This window comes from Streptopelia decaocto (genome assembly GCF_964273445.1).
Source record: "Streptopelia decaocto genome assembly, chromosome: 2".
In the NCBI taxonomy this organism is placed as follows: domain Eukaryota; kingdom Metazoa; phylum Chordata; class Aves; order Columbiformes; family Columbidae; genus Streptopelia; species Streptopelia decaocto.
The window spans coordinates 125409027-125429970 of NC_138655.1; positions in this window are offsets into that span (position 1 = coordinate 125409027).

Here is a 20944-nt window from a genome sequence, read left to right on the forward strand (position 1 = left end):
GGGACATGGACATGTAATTTGGCATTGCATTCCAAGGAAAGGACAGTCAAACTATGCCCTTGCTTAAGGGACTTGTAGTAGCTATAAAGCTGTTGATAACCCAAAGCTATGCTGCTGGCAAAAGGGCAAAGCTTAAGCTTGGTCCAGGGAAGCCACTGCAGTCACCGTTGGATTTCTTCACTCATTTCAAATGGGATCATTGCTTTGTGTGGCCACGCAGCCACTCAAGGCTAAGGACAGAGCCCTGTTCACGTCCATGGGGCAGGATGAAATGTGGCCCACGCAGTGCAAGCTGGTGTGACCTGCAGGACACCACCACTGGTACCCTCAAGCTGGCTGAATTGCCAAGCAACTGTTGCAATAGGGCTGCTTAAGAAAAAAAAAATACGCTTTTAAACTAATATGCATGCATATGCAGGATAGAAGGGAACGAAGGAAAGACTTTCCTGGAATACACCTCTCTACATGCTAAAGGCTGGTACACGCAGCTGTCCTAATAAACAGGGCAACAAGTCCAACAGCCTATAGAAGCATAAGGAAAAATGTTTATAAAATTGTCTTTGCTGTTTTGAAAGCAATTTCCTTTTATTTTATTGGGTTTGCATGACAAGGTTTCAGTAGCAGGGAGGCTACAGGGGTGGCTCTGTGAGAAGCTGCTAGAAGCTTCCCCCATGTCCGACAGAGACAATGCCATACAGCTCCAAGATGGACCCACCGCTGGCCAAAGCCAAGCTCATCAGTGACAGTGGTAGCACCTCTGGGGTAACACTTATAAAGGGAAAAAAAATGGGCAGCAGCAGCTGGAGAAAGTGAGAATATGTGAGAGAAATAGCTCTGCAGACGCCAAGATGAGTGAAGGAGGGCAGGAGGTGCTTCGGGTGCTGGAGCAGACGTTCCCCTGCAGCCCGTGGTGCACACCATGGTGAGGCTGGCTGTCCCTCTGCAGCCCATGGGGGTCCACAGTGGAGATGAGATCCACCTGCATCCTGTGGGAGTCCATGGTAGAGCAAATACCCACCTGCAGCCTGTGGAGGACCCCATACCAGAGCAGGTGAATGCACCAGGAGGCTGTGACCCTGAGAGAAACCCATGCTGGAGCAGGCTCCTGGCAGGACCTGTGGCCCTGTGGAGAGAGTAGCTCACGCTGGAACAGTCAGTTCCTAACAGACTGCACCCCATGGAAGGCACCCACACTAGAGCAGTTCGTGAGGAACTGCAGTCTGTGGGAAGGACTCACATTGGAGAAGCTCCTGGAGGACTGTCTCCTGGGGAAGGAACCCCACACTGGAGCAGGGGAAGGGTGTGAGGAGTCCTCCCCTGAGGAGGAAGGAGCAGCAGAAACAACGTGGGATGAACTGACCACAACCCCCTTTCCCCGTCCCCGTGCACCACTCACGGGGAGGAGCTGGAGAATTCAGGTTTGGATTTATTTCTCATTACCCTACTCTGATTTGATTGGTAATAAATTAAACTAATTTCCCCAAGTTGAATCTGGTTTGCCCACGACAGTAATTGGAGACTGATCTCTATCCCTGTCCTTATCTCAACTCATGGGCCTTTGTTATGTTTTCTCTCCCCTGTCCAGCTGAGGAGGGCAGTGATAGAGCATCTTGGTGGGCTTCGGTGTCCACCCAGCGTCAACCCACCATATTTATCCTTTTAAGTTTTGGGGGTGCTGAAATAGAGGTTATATGTGCTTGCAGATGGTTACTATAGCTGTTTCTTTTCTGTTCATTTTTCTTTCTCCTAGCTTAGCTGAGGTTATCTTCCCAAGTAGTTCACCCTCTGTAGTCATATATTACCTGCACAGGAGTTTGAATCAGTGCATTTTTTTGTCCCAGTGGATGGACTGCAATTACAGCCTTTTAACTTGGCCTAAGTGACAAAAACCATTTTTGTTAAATCCTTAGCAGTGTTTTTAAAGGTGATATGTGTATTAATGATCCCAACTTCATGGGGTTGTGAGAGATTTATACTTTTAGGAACTAAGCTACTACAAGCATATGCCACCTTGCCCCATGGACTATGTTAGACTACCTAGAAAATTACCTTATATCCTTTTCTGCTCCTTCATCTTACCATCTGACATAATCCTACACAAAAAAAAAGCCTTTCCATTTCTGCAAATATTAAGAAGTCAGACTGAACTTCTGTAGTGAATAACACAAACTGAAACATCAAAACACTCATAGTTGGGAAGCTGCTTGTAAAACTCACTGAGTAGGACTCCACTGAGCATGTATGAAATGAGTATTTCGTATATACTTAGGAAAGTATGGGGAAAGAATATTGCTTACTAGGAATAAAATGTAAGCTGCAAAGAAAACCAAATGCCTAGAAAAGAGGGAACTGAGTGCTGGGTGAGGATGGCAGGACAGTTTTTGCAATAAACCTAAGTATTTACCATGTTTTATAGTGTTTACCAGCAAAAGTGGAGGTTATTTCTACTCCCTGCTGGTTCCCATTAATCTACATTTAACTGGCAGGATTTATGTGTATCTGCTAGAGTCCCCTTAAAGTCTGAAGAAAACCAAAGAGGCCCCAGATTCCAAGAAGTCCATGGCCTGGGGACAATCTCAAGCCCCAGTCACACGTACAAATGTTGCTTATCATTATAAGGACTCCCTACCCTACAATGCAGGACTTTATATTTGTGGTTTGTATAGCTACTTTAAATTGCTCGGATAATGCATAAAAAATGTGCAGTAAATGATTTCACTTAATTTTTTCTTTAAGTCAGGAAGGAGCAGCAATGGAGAAAGATTCCCCCAAACCCGTGATTTTGTTTGAGTGATTTACTGAGTCAGGACTTTGGTTGTGGGCTGGGAAACATTGCTAAGTTCATTTGCCAAAGAAAATGCCCCATATGTTAAGAGCAGTATAAATTAGATACTACAGAAGATCTACTTGAGCATCAAATATTAGCAGTTCTGCTTAACTTATTGAACTTGTGCTTTGTTGTCAGGTACGTTGCAGAGACCAAAGTTATTTTGATTTTTACATAATGATTTATATTGTGCTTTGATAACAGTCCCATAGCAAAGTAGGGATGTAAGTATACTCCCAGGTCCTTTTTTGCACACAGATGTAATTTTAGTTTGGTCCCTTCACAGCACCTTGCGTCCACACAGTCTTTTACTACAACAAATGAGCTAATAATTCAAACTGCAATAAGTGATCCTCCTTGGAGCAGGAGTAGCGCTACTTGGCAGCGAGTTTGTTTGCTTTCAGGTTCATATGGGAGCCTTCTCACCCACCCTGCTGCTGGCAGTCTTCCCGCCATCCCATGCCGCATTGTTTCGCACTGGCCTGGCCCAGATGCCCTTCCTGCTCTGGGTCATCTTGCCCAAATGTCATCTCTCCTGGTTACATGCCAGAGCTCAGGTATATGTGCTGCAGTTTAATATGAGGCAGCAAGGACTGAATGTAACCCACCTGGACACCTTCCTGTGTAACCTCATCTGGGTGTTCCCGCTCTGGTGGGGGGATTTGACTAGATGATCTTTCGAGGTTCCTTCCAATTCCTAACATTCTCCGATTCTGTGTGATTCCGTGTATCTGATGTCACCTACCCTTTGTCATCACCATTCTCACTGTGGGCCCTGCAGAGTTGCTGGAATAGGCCACTTGCGTTGGAATACGAAAGAGAGCGACAACTGGAATGAACCTACCAGCAGGCAAGTAGTTTCTGAGCTGATGGAGTAGAGGGAGCAAAGGGACATACATCCCAGGAAGGAGCAGAAAAAAAGAATGAGGAAGGCACCAGAGAAAGATGGGAGCATCAGTAAAATCACAATAGCTACCCTTGCTTGGAGGAATTGGCTCTTTTTGCAAGCTGAGCTACAGTGACACCAGGAAATGCTGCAAGGTACTGCCAAGACTCCTTGGAAAATGTTCCTGATCTGAAATTTGCAGTGGTCTCCGATCATGGGATTTACCTTGGCAGGCAATATCTAGGGTAAGACAAAAGCCTTCTCAGCTGTCCATAGCCAAAGAGGTCCCTTAGAACTTTGTCCTCTGGTACTATCCCCATGTGTAGGATATGCAGGATTCCTTTCATCAGCTGCAGGCTGACAGCTACCATGGCAGATGCAGTTAGGACTCACTTTCTAGACTATTTGCTTACCCACACAACATGCTAAATCAATATCCAGGCTGTAAACACCCTAATTTTCCTCCAGGATAACATCCAACCACAAGCAGTATGTTTGCAGCCTCAAACCTACATTTCTGAGCTGTCTCCTACAGCGCTGCTCCTCCTCAGACCAGATGTGCCACGAGTTAAAAAAAAAAAAAAGGAAAAAAAAAAAAAGTGTTGTATGGCACAGATGTTTATTATAGTGAAAGAGAACAGAATAAAACATGACTTCTGTGAGCACACAGAGTTGTACAAGAACACACAGTTCTGAAGTTTTGGAGCAACTAAGTTGCCCCAAGAGGCTTCAGAGAGAGATTTCATACTGCTATAATCATTTTAAAGCATCAGTTGCAATGATTTGAAATTGTTGGGGACAGAAAATTTCATGCAGAATCCCACTAACTTTGCAGGGAACTTTCTCCCAGAACAGAATTTAAAGCAGAGAACGCTCTGGTTTGTTATTCACATTACCAAATAAACAGTCTTTGCGGGACCAACCTTACAAACATCATTGTTCTTCCACATCCACATTACAGCGGGATGCCATCCTGACAACTAGCAGCACTGCCCACAGCTGTGTGTCGCTTCTTGCCCCATCCTGAGGGGGCTTCCCTGCGTGTAGCATGCCCCAAAATGGCTTAACTCTTCTTTATTCTCCCATCATCAGCCTAAACATGGCCTTTCATCCACAGTCAACATTTTTACCTGAGGAAAGCAATTCAGAAGACAACTTATCTTAGATCAAACTATGGCAGGGAAAGGTAAACGAGGATGTCATTTCAGAAGTGTAGGAAAAGTGATTATTTATCACTATCAGCATGACAGCTTGGACTGGGAAATAAGTACAGGTGGTGGTGTTGGCTTGCCTTAGTAGGCAAACTGCTGTATCCCCAGCCTAACAAGGATTTAATATCAGCTGAGCCACTGAAGTAGACAGAAAAAGAGGAGAAGTGAGAAGAAATATCTAAATAAAAACTTATTGGAGGCAGTCATGATTAGGGCTGACTGGAGAATTGCAATACTAGTTAAAATTGAAGGAGATCTGAGGTAGCCACCAGGAAAAACTAAGTGAGGAGCATTTTGTGGCTCACATACTGGATGTCCTGCAAAAATACAGAAAGAGTGAACAAAGGAACAGAGTTGTTTCAGAGGAAAGATTAAACAGAGAAGGCTTGCAAAAAGTTAGTTGAAAGCTTGCTCTTTTAGCAAATACCTGCAAAATCATTAACTAGCAGGATGAAAAAGCAGCAAAAGTTTTCTGCACATTTAACTGCTGAACTCACTGCTATACACACCCCTTCATATCAAAAGCAAAAACAGCTTAAAAAAAAGTTCAAAGAATTTCTGAAAGCAAAGGTTAAATCTGACCTTCTTTTAAAGAGACCAAGGATTTTTTCCACTCGGTAGTGCCAGACAACATGTGCATATTACACTGTATTTTTTTTTTTTCTGTGGCCCAGTGATGGTATCCACACAGACAATGTCCAGCACCCAGTCAGGGACATCGTTGCTTTGAGTTGTCCATAGCCACAAGTGAGATGAATTTGAGTGGGCTGAGATTTGTACTGTGTTCTTGGTCAGATATGCTAAATGCAGTTTGTGTACTTAATTCCGTATCTTGTTCATAACTAGATTTTAAAACAACTGATCTGAATAATTTCATTGAGGAGTAGGTCGCCTCATATTTACAAAACATTCCCTCCCACGCATACCAGCATAAAAATTTATAACCAAATCATTTTGGTCATTGCCATGGTACCAGTGAAGTCGCTACTCACAACTATGCTCTAGTTGCAGCAAGAATAAAGTAAGGCTCCTTTGACCCTGTTCGCCTACAAAACTGGGCCATTTTTTATCACGTGGTATCACCTTTCTTTCAGCTTCCTCTGTACACATCCCACTTTCAGTCAGGTTTAGATGACCTGTTCCTTTCTCTTCTTCAAAAGCCCACTGGGAAAGGTTCACGCCAGGGAAAGATTAAGTGAGGGCCTCCAAGATGACCAGGAAAAAAAAAAAAAAATTAAAAAAATTGTATATTTGCATCATCCCCTCGTAAGATATCACTCACAAGCTTTCTAGGATGTGTTGCAGGATGGCTGGGAGAAGAATCAGGGGAATGTACTAGTTTGATCCCAGGTCTCTTTCAGTTGTCATTGGGTTTTCTGCAACACACTCTGGGGAGCCACGAGCAGAGGGACCGTCACTGCAGCCAGGGGTACCTCCCCAGGGTGCCGCATAGCACATGAGCACAAGCCCGTTTGCAAGTGCACTGTTGGACCAAAAAAGCACCGTGGGAAAGCAGATCAAAGCAATGTGATTGCATTTCACGTTTGATACAGCTCATTCCTGAAGCCAGGGTGAATAGCCTAATCCAATGTATCATTCCTGTGCAGGCAGACCCTCGGGCTGGCATCATGTCCCGTGGAGCACTGCTCCAGCGTGCAGCATCTGTCACCATCTGCCCTAGGGCTTGGCTTCAGACTGCCCTCCTCCTTTCCACCTCCTTTTGGGAGATGCTTTGCACAAACTTTGAAGGCCAAAACTCAGGCTGTTTCAGGTACTTCAGGGTATTCATTCTCCTGCCACTTCCTGCACTGCTTGATCTTTGATCCACACTCCTGACCTTTAAAGATTCAAGGGGGCAGATTTCCAGTGATTTATCTTCAATTTTGTGTGCTCTTATTTTTGCAAATATAAGTCTATCTGCTTACTCATTCTCTCCCCTGTTTAATCAGTATGTCAGCTGTTGATCACTAGCACTGCCAGACAGCTAGTAGGTGGGACAATTATTCTCACAAGGACTTTTAAGTCCAGACTTTTAACCCACTGGGTCCAGCATGGAGCAGCTGCAAGAGCACTGAGTAGCAGCTGCCCCTTTTCTACTGCACCTGCTGAGCCGCTCTCCTGATGGTCTCTGACTACTTTGCTAGAGCAAGAGGAAAAAGTACATTATTTTCTAGATATCATAATATAAAGGCTTAACTCACTGCTAGAGTAAGAAAGGAGGTGAAACGTCACAGCCAACTCCCAACCAGTGTGGTCATGATGTAGAGTAGCCTAGGGCAGCTCTACCTTGCACAAAGCCAGCAAATGAGTAAGAGGTGCAAGACACAACAGGAAAGCTTTACCTGCCAGTCAGTTTTAACACATCAGCTTATTCTTAAAGAGGCATTGGGGCAGATATTCCTGCAACCTAAAAATACCCAAAGCAGTCTCAGACTTGGGATACTACACTCCTAACTTCTACATTATCTACTGAGCAAGGGTCTATGGTAGGCTGTTTCAAACCTGACTGCTGAGGTCCACACATGCATGAGCTGTAGGCTTTGTGGATCTTGGAACCCTGTCCCTAACCGTGACCCTAACTGCACCCAGCAATTTGAGCTCAGGTCCCCACATGCATGGGTAGCCCAGACGAGAAAGGTGTGGAGGGAGCAGTGTTGGTGCAGTGCTGTGCTCCCCTCAGCTTGCCTTTTGCAGCCCTGGTGCCCCGGAGCTGTAGGCTTTGTAGCTCTCAGAACCCTAACCATAAGTGTAATTGCAACCTGGTCCTTGGGGTCAGATCCCCACATGCATGGGTGACCCAGATGGGAAAGGTGTGGACGGAGAGACGTAGGTGCAGTTCCCTGCTCCCTTGGCATGCCTTTTGGAGCCCCAGTGTCCCTGGAGCTGTAGACTCTGTGGTTCTTGGAATCCTAACCCTAACTGTGACCCTAACACCTCCCAGTGACTCGGGCTCATACATGGGTGTCCAAGATGAGAAAGTTGTGGGGGAAGCAATGTTGGTGCACTGGTGTGCTCCCCTTGGCATGCCTTTGGCAGTCCCAGTGTCCCTGGAGCTGTAGGCTTTGTGACTTTCTGACTTTCTGAACCCTAATAACAACTCTAATTGCAGCCTAGTGTTTGGGCTCAGGTCCCTGAATGCATAGGTGGCCCAGATAAGAATGCTGAAGGGGGAGCAGTGTTGGTGCAGTACCATCTTTGTTTTGGTCTGACTTATGATAGGAATTGGTCCTATTTTCAGCCAGCCTGAGACTGGGGTTTAAAAATTTTGTTTGAGGCTATACTACCCCACAGCTCTTTGGTTTTGCTGCAAGCACTGCTCATCATTATCAAAATATCTGTACCACCATAGTTTAGGGCTATGAAGCACTGGCTGCAAAGTATTAGTTCTGCTAGTAAGAAGTTGTATGCAACACGAAAGATGAGCAGTGGTAACTGCAGTTTTCTGGCTGGCGATGTGGTCTTTTATCCACTTCTTCAGCACTGGGGACTGGCAGGTAGGCTGGAGAGCATTCCTGACATCAAGGAATATCTCTTCTGCTGATTTCTCCTTCCTGGGGTCTGGTAGAGCCCAACTCATGTGATTTATTAAAGGAAAGCATGACACAAAGTGAATTTTTCTCTGCACTCCCAGTCCTTTCACAACACTTAAATGTGAGCTATAGGGCTGGCCATGAGGGCGGGAAATCCACTGGGGCTGTGTGACAGCATCTTAATGGCCCACCAGTGAGGGTGCACTGGGAGAACAGCATCAGACACAAGTGAGGAACAATACAGGCAAGAAAACATGTGAATGGGAAGAATGGTCTTTATATTGGAAAAAAATGGACGAAGCAACAAAGTGAGGAGGGAAAAAAGAAAATAAAACACAAATAGATGACTGAAATATAAAATTATGGCAGTAAAATGTCCTACCCCTCATCTATGCTCATTTTATTTCAGTATTTCCTCCCATGTCTCAAAAAGATTTGCCAGGTTTTCACTCAGTTGGTAGAAACCAAATGGAATATATTTCATCTCCAGTGAAGGGAGTGTTAAACTTTGATGGACTTGGATTCTTTTAAGTTCTTTTTTTATTATTATTCTTTCCTTTGGGCTCATCGGCATGATGTTTATCTCATCCACGCACGGGAAGAGGGGGAGGCTTGACTTGTGCTAACTGTTGGCAACAGTTGTTTAATTTTTTGCAACATGCACCCAACCATCATGAGACTGAGTAAAATATAAATAAATATGCTCTTTGGAAAACCCATACATCTTTATGGCCTACGATACCTTTGTGTGGAAAAACACATGTTTATTTGTTTGTTTGTTTAAGAAAGGTTTTGGTGGCAATGCTACCTCCCATTGCTGTAAACAAGGTCAGAAGGCCAAAATTAGTCTGTCCTATTTTGCACAAAGTAGTCAACAACTTAAGATGTTTTTGCAATAATCAGAAAATTATTGACCGGTGTCAACACCCCCTTTCTGATAAACTGTTGAAATGTTAATATTCTTGGCAAAATTGTTTTTGCTCTAATTACTGTATCCATCTGCTCTATAAGATTGATTATACTGTGAGAATGTTTGTTCTCTTGTCTCCTGCAATGATGGGCCTCTCCTTGGCGCAGAAATAGTCCTGCCTCATCTTTACACAGAGATGAATGTGCAACAGAAATCAAACCAGTGCTCAGCCCTACTAAATCCAAATAAAAATTCCTCGAAGGAGTTAATACAATAGATATTAACTGGCTGTCGAATGGACTATTGCCCCATGGAAAATGGAAAACTATTGCCCTGGCCTGGATGAAAATATCTGGCCTTCATCCAGCACAGGATACCATGACCAGGAAGGCCACCAAAAACCTGCAAGCCCAGAAATGTTGGCATATTCGTGGTGTTAGTGATTCCACTGAGAAGTTTGACTAGTTGGCAACACCAGGCCCCTCTGCACCAGCTCCTTGGCAATCAGCAGCCGAGTTGTCCAAGGAGCAGAGCAGTTCTTGCCCGGCCTTCCATCAGCACCTGCAAAGGCTGATGTTACCTGGATTGGACTGGTTATTTTTGGAGCCAACATGTAATACATGTACTATCTGTGGCATGTGATGGTAAAGACTCAGTATAAAGTGACATCTGGTATTAATCGTTATTAAAGTTGATTAAATCAAAACAAAACACAACAAAACCCCCATTCATTTTCTTATTAAAAAAAAAAAAAATCAGTGTAAAAATAATTGTTTTGTTAGGAAAACATTGTTTTTCTATGGCCAATCTGGAAGGAGTTCAAAATTGCATTTCATTTTGTACTGATATTTCAAAATACATGCACAAAAAATAATGCAAACTAAAAAAAAATAAAATTATTTGAGCATTGTTGCACAGCAACTGAACTTTTCATTGGAAAATGATGCTTTTCTCACACACACAAAATCAAATTCAGCAAAAGCATTTATTTCAGAAATACAATTTTCAATTAAAAATGCTAGATGATAGATAGATAGATGGATGGATGGATAGATAGATAGATAGATAGATAGATAGATAGATAGATAGATAACAGCTACTCTTTCCAGATACTGAACTATGTAGTCAGGTCTAAAGGACTCAAAATGCACCGGGACTCAGGCTGAGATTTATTTTAGTTTTTTTCATTTTAATAAAGATTTAGGATCTTTGTAATACTCTCCCAAGTTCTTGACTCCATAGGGTGCACTAAGTGTATATGCTTATCTCTGCAGAAAGAAGATTAAAAGCTAGAAACTTCCAAAAAGGAAGAATGACTTTCTATATGTTGAAGGGAGGGCTTTTTCATGGTTTTAAATTTGTTACATATGAGTATATACTTTTCCTGAACTGTAGTGCAGCCTAAAGAGCATCTGCTGGATATTCCTTCACACCTTCATGTCAACCCTTTATATCTGCCAGTAGGGTGTATTAAGTTGTACTTAAGCTAGCAGAGGCTGCTCCCAGCATCCCAGCTAATGTACCATGCAGGAACATTTTTGGAAGAGTATAAGAAAGAAGGAGGAGAAGACTAACAAAAATATTGTTACCAGATTTATTGGAGATCGCGTGGGAGAATGAGGTTTTTAAGATAAATTCCTCGTCAGAAAAAAGATTTTGTATGCCCACTTCCTTAGTGTGCTATTACACTGCTTAGCAATTTTTAAACCAGAGAAAAGTGTCAGTGAGGAGAGGGTGGCTGTGGTCAAACTCTGGTATAAGTTTGGGTTCTCTTGGGTTCTTCTGGGTTTACCTTCTCCTCCCATTTCTTGCAGCAGTTTCCAACCTTAATAATACCCAGCATAATGCCCAGAGCAGGCCAAATGCAGGGAGAAATGTAGCTGAAGTTTCTGCAGACTTCTTGCTTCAAATAGACTTTCTCCAGCCTGGGCAACAAGCACCCAAGACATCCATTCTGGAACACTCTTACAAGCGCTTGTGTCTTTGTGTCTGGTGACCACCATTCAAGGGACTTTCCCCTTGGAAGAGACAGGTTTTGGCTACTGCCAAAGCCAAGGAGTGAGAAGGTCCCTTTCAAAATGAGCAAAGGTGTAATTAGGTACCTGGGAGATGTAAGCTCAGGGTAACTTCTGCTGAAATCAGTAGGGATTTCCAAACAGATTTTGAGCCGACAACTACTTTTAAATTATTTCTCAAAATATTTTTCAGGCTGTTTTTCATCATACATTTGTTTCATCTACCAGCCCTAAAAGGCCAGATAAGCTTCTAACAAACATCATGGGAAATCCACCATGGAAAGGGTCACCATAGAGATCTCTAAATCTCAGAAAGGAGAAGGATTGAAAGTTACGATTTTTACCTAATACAAACACAAATACATCAGAAAAGGACACTGACAACAGTGAAGAACCCACGCTCCACAGAGATCCACTTGGAAATCCAGAAGCCCAAAGAGAAATTCAGGTTTCTCCAGACATTCCACTGTCACAGTTACTCCTAGTGCAGGGACTGGAGCACTTTCTCATTGTCCCCTGCACAAAGTACATGGAGGATCACAGTGGCTGAATTAGGTTGGGTAATTTCCTGTCTGCCTGCAGACTCAGACTGACATCCTGACGCTGTCCTACACTGGAGGACTATTTTAAAAGCTGTCTTTACAGGCACACTGGATGTAATGCAGTTTTATTTTTAAATGAAATCTTTGATTATGGAGAACAATCCCAAGGCTAGGGATGTATGCTACAGAACCACAAAGTCTGTGGGGGACCATGCTTATCACAGCAAAATCGCCTTCTCAACTGTTCAGCATTGCTGCCGTGTCATGTTACAGTAATAACTGCAGATGAAGAGCTTTTAATTCATTGATAAAAGCAGAAGGCTGGAGTAGCTGGCTAGCTGTAATGAAGCTTATTATTCTGCAGCTAATTTGCCGATTATATTAGTTTTATTTCTGAGCACTTGTACCAGAAGACGGCATTATCAACACAATATCTAAACACAGAAGGTCCTGGGAAGAATGTTAATGAGCTATCACCTACCTCTGCAAAGGTCCCCATTATTAATAGTGAGTATCCTAAGTGTAGATCAAAAACTCTCCCTGAAGACAACCTGTGCAAAATATGATTACTCATTTGGAACATAACCAGAATGTAATGGCTAAGTCAAGTTTCATTTAAAAGCTTGTGGTTTCTTTAATGATGGTAAGTGGACAAGGGCTCAGGTGAAGCACCCTGATCCGGCAGCAGGATCCCCACACACTCCCAGCAGCCCCAGACATGGGATGGACCCTGATCCTGGAAGAAAAGCTGTGCATTAAGCAGCACTCTGCTGCTCCCTGTCCTCTGCCTTTTTAACTCTTTTGCTTCCTTATTTCACTGTCTGGAGGCCAGGAGCCCCTGAAGACTACTGAAAGAGGGGATCTGCTCCTTCCTCCTACCTCTACCACTGAGAAACCCAAAAAGCCTAGAAGAGCATACTAACACATCTCTTTCTGTGCCAGGGAATGAAAGCAGTGTCATGATAGACACATGGGTAAAGAGGAATCGAGAATGTGACATCTGGTTACCTACACATCACTAAGATCCAAGCGGGCCTTCAGTCGATCACATCTTTGGCATCTTCCTGGAAATAATGAGACCATTTTTTTGTTTTCCTAAAATTACTTCAAAATTTCATTAGGAAAAAGAATTCTTCATTTCTCCTGCCATTCCCAGACAGAGATCCAGGACCTTCTGAGTGCCCACGAGAATATAACAACACACTAAAACATGTCTCCTTGGACCCCTTTGCAGAAAAAAACAGTGACACTGAGCTTCCTTGTGCCTTAGGAGTGAGGAAGAGCAAGCATTGCTTTAGCTGTTTGGAAATACTGTAAGTATGTCTACGTATTGCTAAGCTTATGAGAAAATCGTCTATTGAGTTAGTCTTTGGCACGTTCAAGCTAGACCAAAGCACAGCAGAGATTGCTGTAGGATATACTTTGGTTTTTGTAGCAACACTGTAGTTCAGAGAGGTTATTTATCCTAATCCACAGAAGCCCATAATTGCTCTGCAAGCTCACTGGCTGTCTGAGGGAATTACAAAGCTGAGAGTTTCTCTCCTGTGTTGTGTCCAGCCAGAAAAACTGATCTTCTACTACTAAGGAAAAAGAAAAAAAAGGCAACAAAACTCTAGTTTTCTTTAAAACACAATACAAAGCACTCAGCAGCAGGTACAGCAGGTACAGTCTGTTTCTCTTTCCTAGTGGAAATATTGCTGACAAAAAATTTGCTTTCATTTCCTAGTGGCAGTGTGCTCTGGTTGTTAAAATCAGTTTAAAACTGCAGTTCATTACTGATTTGTAAAAGCACTAATTGCTGGAGATATTAATGTCAAACTGATAACAGCTGACATCAGATAAATGTCCCCTGTCCCCAGAGACGAAGCTGTGGCAGGCTGAGGATTGAGCACGGTTACCCTGCAGGCTTACCAGCCGGCTGGTTAGTCCGGGGGCCTGTGGACAAGGGTGGCATGGCCATGGGGGACAGCTGCCAGGGGGTCTTGCTCCCCTCTTTGGGCACTCCCAGCTGGCCTTTGCCACCTTGAGCCAGGAGCAAGACTAAAAAGAGCTTCCAGCCTAGACATCTCAGCTGTGAGATTTACTTTAATCTGACCCTTGCTGCTTTTTTTTTTTTTCTCACAAAAAGGGACATTTGGGGGTCGGTTCAACTCTAAACTGTGCTGTCTGTGCTCCAGCACATGCTGATTAGCCATGAAGTGCCGGGCTGCCAAGCGCAGCAGGCACACTGCATGCCAAGCAGCTTTCTGAGGCGATGCCTGAGCCACGTCGGCCCCGATCCCACGTCAGGGTGCAGATTTCCTGCACCCCAGGACAGAACAGTGCCCACAGACCTGCAGAGGGGAGAGGGTCACCTCTGCAGGAGGTGGGGCACTAACACGTGGGATCCATGGCCTTTGCAGAAGGGACACAAATGGCCTGCAAAACAGTTGAGGGGATGGACAGCAATAGCAAATTCCCCTCCCCAAGCAAATGTCAATGCACCAGCACAACCTCCTCTGTGTATAGGATATTTTGCCTCTTAGAGACTAGTCCACATAGCCACAGGCAATCTAGACTCCTTAGGGAAACAGAAGGTTGCCTACTTAGACTTATTAGGATGGTAAATGGCTGAGCAGCTGGATGAACAAGCAAAAGTAAACTACCTGATATTCTTCCAAGTGATATATAGAAACCATCCCTGTTTCTCTTCAGTCCCCTGAGCGTTGCAAGGCCAAAGGGATTTAGATGCTCAACTTTCAGGACTTCAAAATCCAAATCATCAAAATGTAATCATGCAGCTTTGACAATCTCTTAGGAGTCACAGTCTCACGGACTTCCCATCAGGCTTTTAAAAACAGAGGTGCCAGGATCTGGCAAGTTTAAGTGGAATTACCACGACATTTTGAAGAAGATCATGTTCACAATGACCTGACAATGGAGAATACAGGACTCATCCCCAAAACCTGGTAAGATCCAGGCAGATCACAAAGCACTTCCTAACAAGATCTATTTCAGTCCATCATGTCAGGAAAAAAGCTCCACTGCTCAAATCACAGAAATATGGACAGGACAAGGTAGGAGATATCAAATCACAATTAATAGAAGAATCAGCATTGTGTCATGTGCCATTCACTCAGTTGTGACAAAACTTCAAAAAGGACTTACTCATATACAATAGGACCAGCTCACATTATGGTATAGTTCATTTTTCTGTTTTTTTCTTCATCAAACCAATGTTTCAAGAAACCACTTTTTCTGATATTGACAGCTTTGTGTAGAGCTTATTGCCAGAGCAGTTAACAAATATTTTGGGACAGAGCATTATGGATGAGTAGTTGAAATGGTTTATTCTTGTAATTGTGCATTACCTCGAACTCGTGTCCCACAAATTCTTTCTGTACTGTGGAATCAGTCACTATTGATTTCCTTTTCTATTATTTAGATGCTTTTTTTTCACTGAAATAAAGACATTCTACACAGCAGTCTAACACTGTAGTTTACTGTGCATCTTTATACTGGTAGAAGGCTGTGAAAGACCCTGTTTGACTGTCATTCCACCTCTGAAGACTCTTATTCTGTGGTCCTTGAGCATGGGGGCCAACATTTTCCAACAGACTGTGTAATGTTAGGCATCTGAATCCATATCTATACACGTAAATAAAGTTAGCCCTGCTTTTCAGAGGACTCTCAGATCCCATCAGTGGGAGTTTTTATGGACAGAAGACTGAATAAGCATTGCAGGATTTAATTAGTACTATTACCCAAAGGAGTGCTTTAAAGATGGCTATATCAGAGGACGCTGATACAGTTCAGCAGATAACTGTTCTTTTTTCTGCGTATAAGCTTCAGCGATGCTTAAGAGAGGAGGATATTCTCCCTTAAAAATTAAGTTCACCTATGTGCTGCTTGAAGTAGTATTTATTCAATTAACATCTCATGCATTAAGGATGTCAATGTTTAAAAAAAAAAGCATGGAAAACTGGAGTCAGAGTAAGGAATCTGTGTCCCTTCAGAACTATACTTAACTGACTACTTAGTAGAAGAACAAGCAAGGACAGTTAAAAACACCTTTAGGGGTTATATGTAGCACAAACCCACACAGCTTCTTAAAAGGAAAGGCATAGTGGGTTTGTCCATGCTCTACATGAGAGATCTCATCACACATATCCTTGGAAAAGGAGGAACTCTGAAGTCAAAACCCACCACAAAATTTACGACCATCTTCAGCTGGTGCCTCAGCTGGTGTAAATCAGCATAGCTCTGCTTATTTGGATGGAGTGACACTGATTTACACAGACTGTGTTGAACTGCTGTGCAAATGTGCTTCTTACATACCTAAAGAAAATAAATGTGAAAAAGATAAGGAGGAGGGAAGGTTTCTAGATCTATCACAGAAAATGAATCAGGAAATCTATATCTATTTTTCCTGTAGGAACAGATAGGTATTTTACTTCTTAACATCCCCAAAACAAAAGACTGAAATTTCAATTTAGAAAGTACCATACTGACATTTTAAAATATTTGCGTAACAGAATTAAATTGTATGCATATATGCTATTGTTGTGGTATCTGTCTTCATACAACTAATGAGGTTAGTTGTACATTATGAACTCTGCTTACACTCTTGATCTTGCTACATTCTTAGTTTTTACTGTATTATATATTCGCTTGTAGAGAGGCTATGAAGCCTGATGCCTGGATGTCTGTCTGTGAATGCCTCAGGTATTACAATGCTCACAAACTTAATAAAATAAATAATCTGAACAGATCAGCCCTAACAAATAACAGGATGGCTCCAGCCCAGCTTTATGTAGAATAAGGATCGGTGCTCTCTCAAAAGGAAAAAAAAAAAAAAAAAAAAAAGAAATGTAGAACAGGCATTTTAAAAGAATTCATGTAAGGATAAAGAACAAAAAAAGAACAGAATATGTGTAATCTCATGTTAAATAAAAGAAATTCGAAGGTTAAGAAGAAGTTACAAAAAGGAATCATTTAGGCTCCCAAAAGGACATCACTCAAAGTCCAAAGACCTGTCAGGAGAAATGCAAGAAACACTGAGAAACAGCTGAATTAATTTTACATTTAATTCAATATTTCTTCTCCTGACCATAGTAAACAGCGTCATATCTGGGAAACATTCTGCAAAGTGTACATCTTATTTATTTAGGTGAGTATTTCTTCATGAGAAATTGCACCAGAAAAAAACAGCACAGCAGAAGTCTTTGGAGGAGGCACTTGGCCTTTGTGGTGAGCCCATGGAAGGACAGACGCTTGCAAGGGGCGGGGGCAGAGCAGGGAAGTGAGCATCCCTGGCAGGATGAGGCAGGGACAGAGGACAGGGAAAGTAGGGTACTGCTCACCCCAGGAGCTGCTCACCCTACGATGTGGGGTGCATGTCCAGGACCAAAACCTGTGCAGTGACCTGCAAAGACCATATATGGTCTGAGAACCCCCCGAGCTGCTTCTCTCTGTGACCTCCAGTCACGGTCAGAGAGGGCTTGAACTTGTTTAAAAGCAGTGGTTTTCTAATTATGTTAAATCTCACACCTTGCCAATAGCTCAGCCAGTGCAATCATTTCTCAGTTCCTGCAGATTTATTCATTTACTCATACTCACCTTACACATCTCATGTTACAGCCCTGCTTGTTCATCAGGTCTGTATTTGTGCAACCTCTATGCACTGGGTTCACAATAGAAAAATACAGCAAGAAAAACAGCCAACAGAAGAATACACAGTGGTTCACACTGAAAAAATTGATCAGTCCTACTCACATTTTCAACTTTTTCTGAGTTTTGGGGAGCTGGACTAGACTGAAGGCCTCACACGTGATGAAGTGTGGATGGCAATGAGAGTCTGGTTAAGAATGAGGAAATTGTTTTGAGTAGAAGGTAATTGAATGGGTTGTCATTTGGAAAACATTCCTAACTTGGGCATAAACATATTGGTGGGGCAAACTCTTCTAAAAGTGAAGCCAGTAATTATCACAGCCTTAACTAGTGATTGCAGCTTGTGTGCTTGTGTGTAAGAGACAGATGAAAGATTTAGTAGATGGCAAAACAGGTGACACGACTTCTGATTCTGACTTATGGAAACTGATACCTCCTCTGAAGTACAACCTGTTCTCCAAAACCTGACATTAAGATGAATAGCAGCCAAACAGCAACTTCTAACATTTGATATTTGTGAGAGCTCAAATATTGATTGCACTACTTATTAATGAGTTTCATTCATAATAAATACATGCTACGTTTGCACAGATGAGGTGTTTTCTAGGGGAGGCATTACATGCTGTATTAAACAATGAATAATTTCTTAATCTTAAATGTGAGTAAACAGCAGGATAGTAAGTGTCATGGTTATAGGCAATTTCAGGAAGGTGCAAGTGTAGCAAGTGCTCCAGCACACCTGATGAGGCATCTCTTACTCCAAATGAAGATTTCTTGATAGCAATCTCTATGTGAGCTGTTATGAGCTAGAAATTATGGTCATAACTAATAATGGATAAAAGGTTTGCCTTTTTAAGTGCTAAACTCCATGTTATTTCATTGAAACTTTCTGACTAAATTTATCATGGTAACTTTCCATGTTGCCCTTTTAGAGCTCCTCCTACTTAAAATATAGTTACTTCTACATCTGGTCTTGACTAGAAACCCATTTTTTTTATTCTCCATATACATCTATTTCAAAGAAAGTGTTTCCTTCATAAAACAGATGACACTTTTGAAATACAGAGAAAATAATGTATCATAAAAACTGCACAGAATGGACTTTTTAAAAATGGATGTTTGACATTGCATTTCATAAGGACTGTATTCCCCAAATTGCTGGTCAAGTTGCCATTTGCTATAATGAAACAGAAGATGAGGTCTTGTGTTTAGGAACTCAAACTACCAAGCCCCCAGCACTCACTCTTTTTTTTAATATGCATTTTTTCTTTCACAAATGTTCTCTCAGAATATAGACCAATGTGAATGCGCAACTTCAAAAATTTAGTGTAAAACTACTGCAGAATATTTTCTTTCCTTCATAGCTAATATCTATGGGCACCTGGTTTGCATAGGTCTCCAGGGCTCCAAGAGACCAAGGACAAGAGTCACTGAAAGAAAAGGGAATTCAGACAACACAGACATAACTACACTGTCTGGCCAGCCCAGTGCTCCAACTCGGACTCTCCACCTTTCCATCCTGCCTGACTCCTTGGCTGAGACAAGCCACCCTTGTGCCTGAAGAAACCTCACCCCTGGACAGAGGACAGAAGTCGGGTTGAGCTGAAACAGCAGGTAGAGCTGTTCCAAACTACACAGAGGAGCAACTCCTGCCTGCAGACAGGCAGAGCTAAGAGCACAGAGCTCAACAGAGCCAATCCACTTCCTGCAACTGCGAGAGATAGACATATCTCAAGTATTCGTGCATAATGGAATAAACAGATTAAACTTTTCCAAGGTTTGGTTGGTGGTATGAGTGACAGAACGAACAGTGGACTAAGTATTTGCAGAATGCCTATAATCATCTTGAAACATTTCACCATTACTGTTGGTACCCTATTTCCCTACAAAATTTCCCATCAAATAATAGTAAGCAAGATTGTCTTCAAGAAGATAAGAAAGCAATTCTCACACTTATGACTGGAGCACTACTATCCAGGTCTTGAACACACAAACATTAATCTGTATCTGTGCACCAGCAGCTTCAAAGTTATATCAAGGCTCAGGTGTAGATCCACTGAGACCCTGAACATTTCTATGAGCTTCTTGACGGTGGTGGCAGGCTCTTGGGTAGGAGCAACATCACTTATTTTTGAGAAACAGCATTTGATACTTAGAACCCAGTGGTTGCCAGCTTTTGATGTAATTAGCCATGATCTCTGAATATCTGCACTCATCTGTTAGCCTTTAAGTTGGTGATCTGTTGTTCTGCCTTGGAATTGAGATTACTCTTTCTTTGGGCATGCTTCCTTCAAGAATGCTTAATATCTCCAGTTAAAGTTATTAGCTTCAAAATCCTGTGAGTACTCTGTAGGCAGAAATCCTATTACAGATTATCACCTCGTCACACTTGAAAAGTTCTCCTGAGACTGGAGAAAGACAACTGCTTAAAAGGCACTGTAGGACAGCGAAGGACCGCAAGACATGATGGTACTGTCAAGACAGAAATACCCTTCTCAGAATAACCATGTTTACTAAATCATATTTGTCACCTGATATTGTCAGACTGACTCTCAGGCATACACATTGGGTAAGTCCAGTAGCTTTGTAAAAGGGAAAATGAAGCTTAAAAATATTAGTCAGAAGAGCTGAGCAAATGAAAACATTTCAAAATGCTTTTCATTAGAATATTGAATTGACAAAGAGTGATAGCCTTACAAGATGAGCAAAGAAGAACCATTTTTTCAGTGATTTTTTTTTTTTTAATTGCAAAAACAAATTAACAAAGTATTTGTGACCAATTATAACCTTGAATTACCAGATGGATTGAAAGAGACAGTAAGGCATGAGAGAGAAACCATTAGTTAAACAAGTAATCTCATGGAAGCCATATGGGCTGTTTAGGCAATTAGGATTATTCACAGAAGAAGTGACTTAAAGAGTCTTTTAGAAAGTCCATTATCTTTGATAGCAAGGTTACACTGGGCAATGTGAACTATCTGGAAGAGAAATGACACTGGAAGAAAAATTGGAAAAAAAAAAAAAAAGAAAGAAAAACTCTCAGGAATAACATTTACATCTAGAATAGCAAATCAAACAATAAATTAACTGATAAATTGTCTCTCTACCCATAGAGTTCTAGAAAATAGTGTTAACTAATCCTGGGGCAGCAGAAAGAGGAAGGGAAAAGTTAGTGTTGTGAATACTGGGCATTCAGCAAGAAATCACTCATTTTTGCTTACTTTATATTTCCAGTACTCATGCGCATAACTATAGGACATCTAACACAGGTTAAGGAGACTTCTAATACTTGACATTGTAAAGATGAGTGGAAATTATAGTCCAGATCCTCACTAAATAAAAGAACGCTACTATGTAGTCTAAATAATATTTTC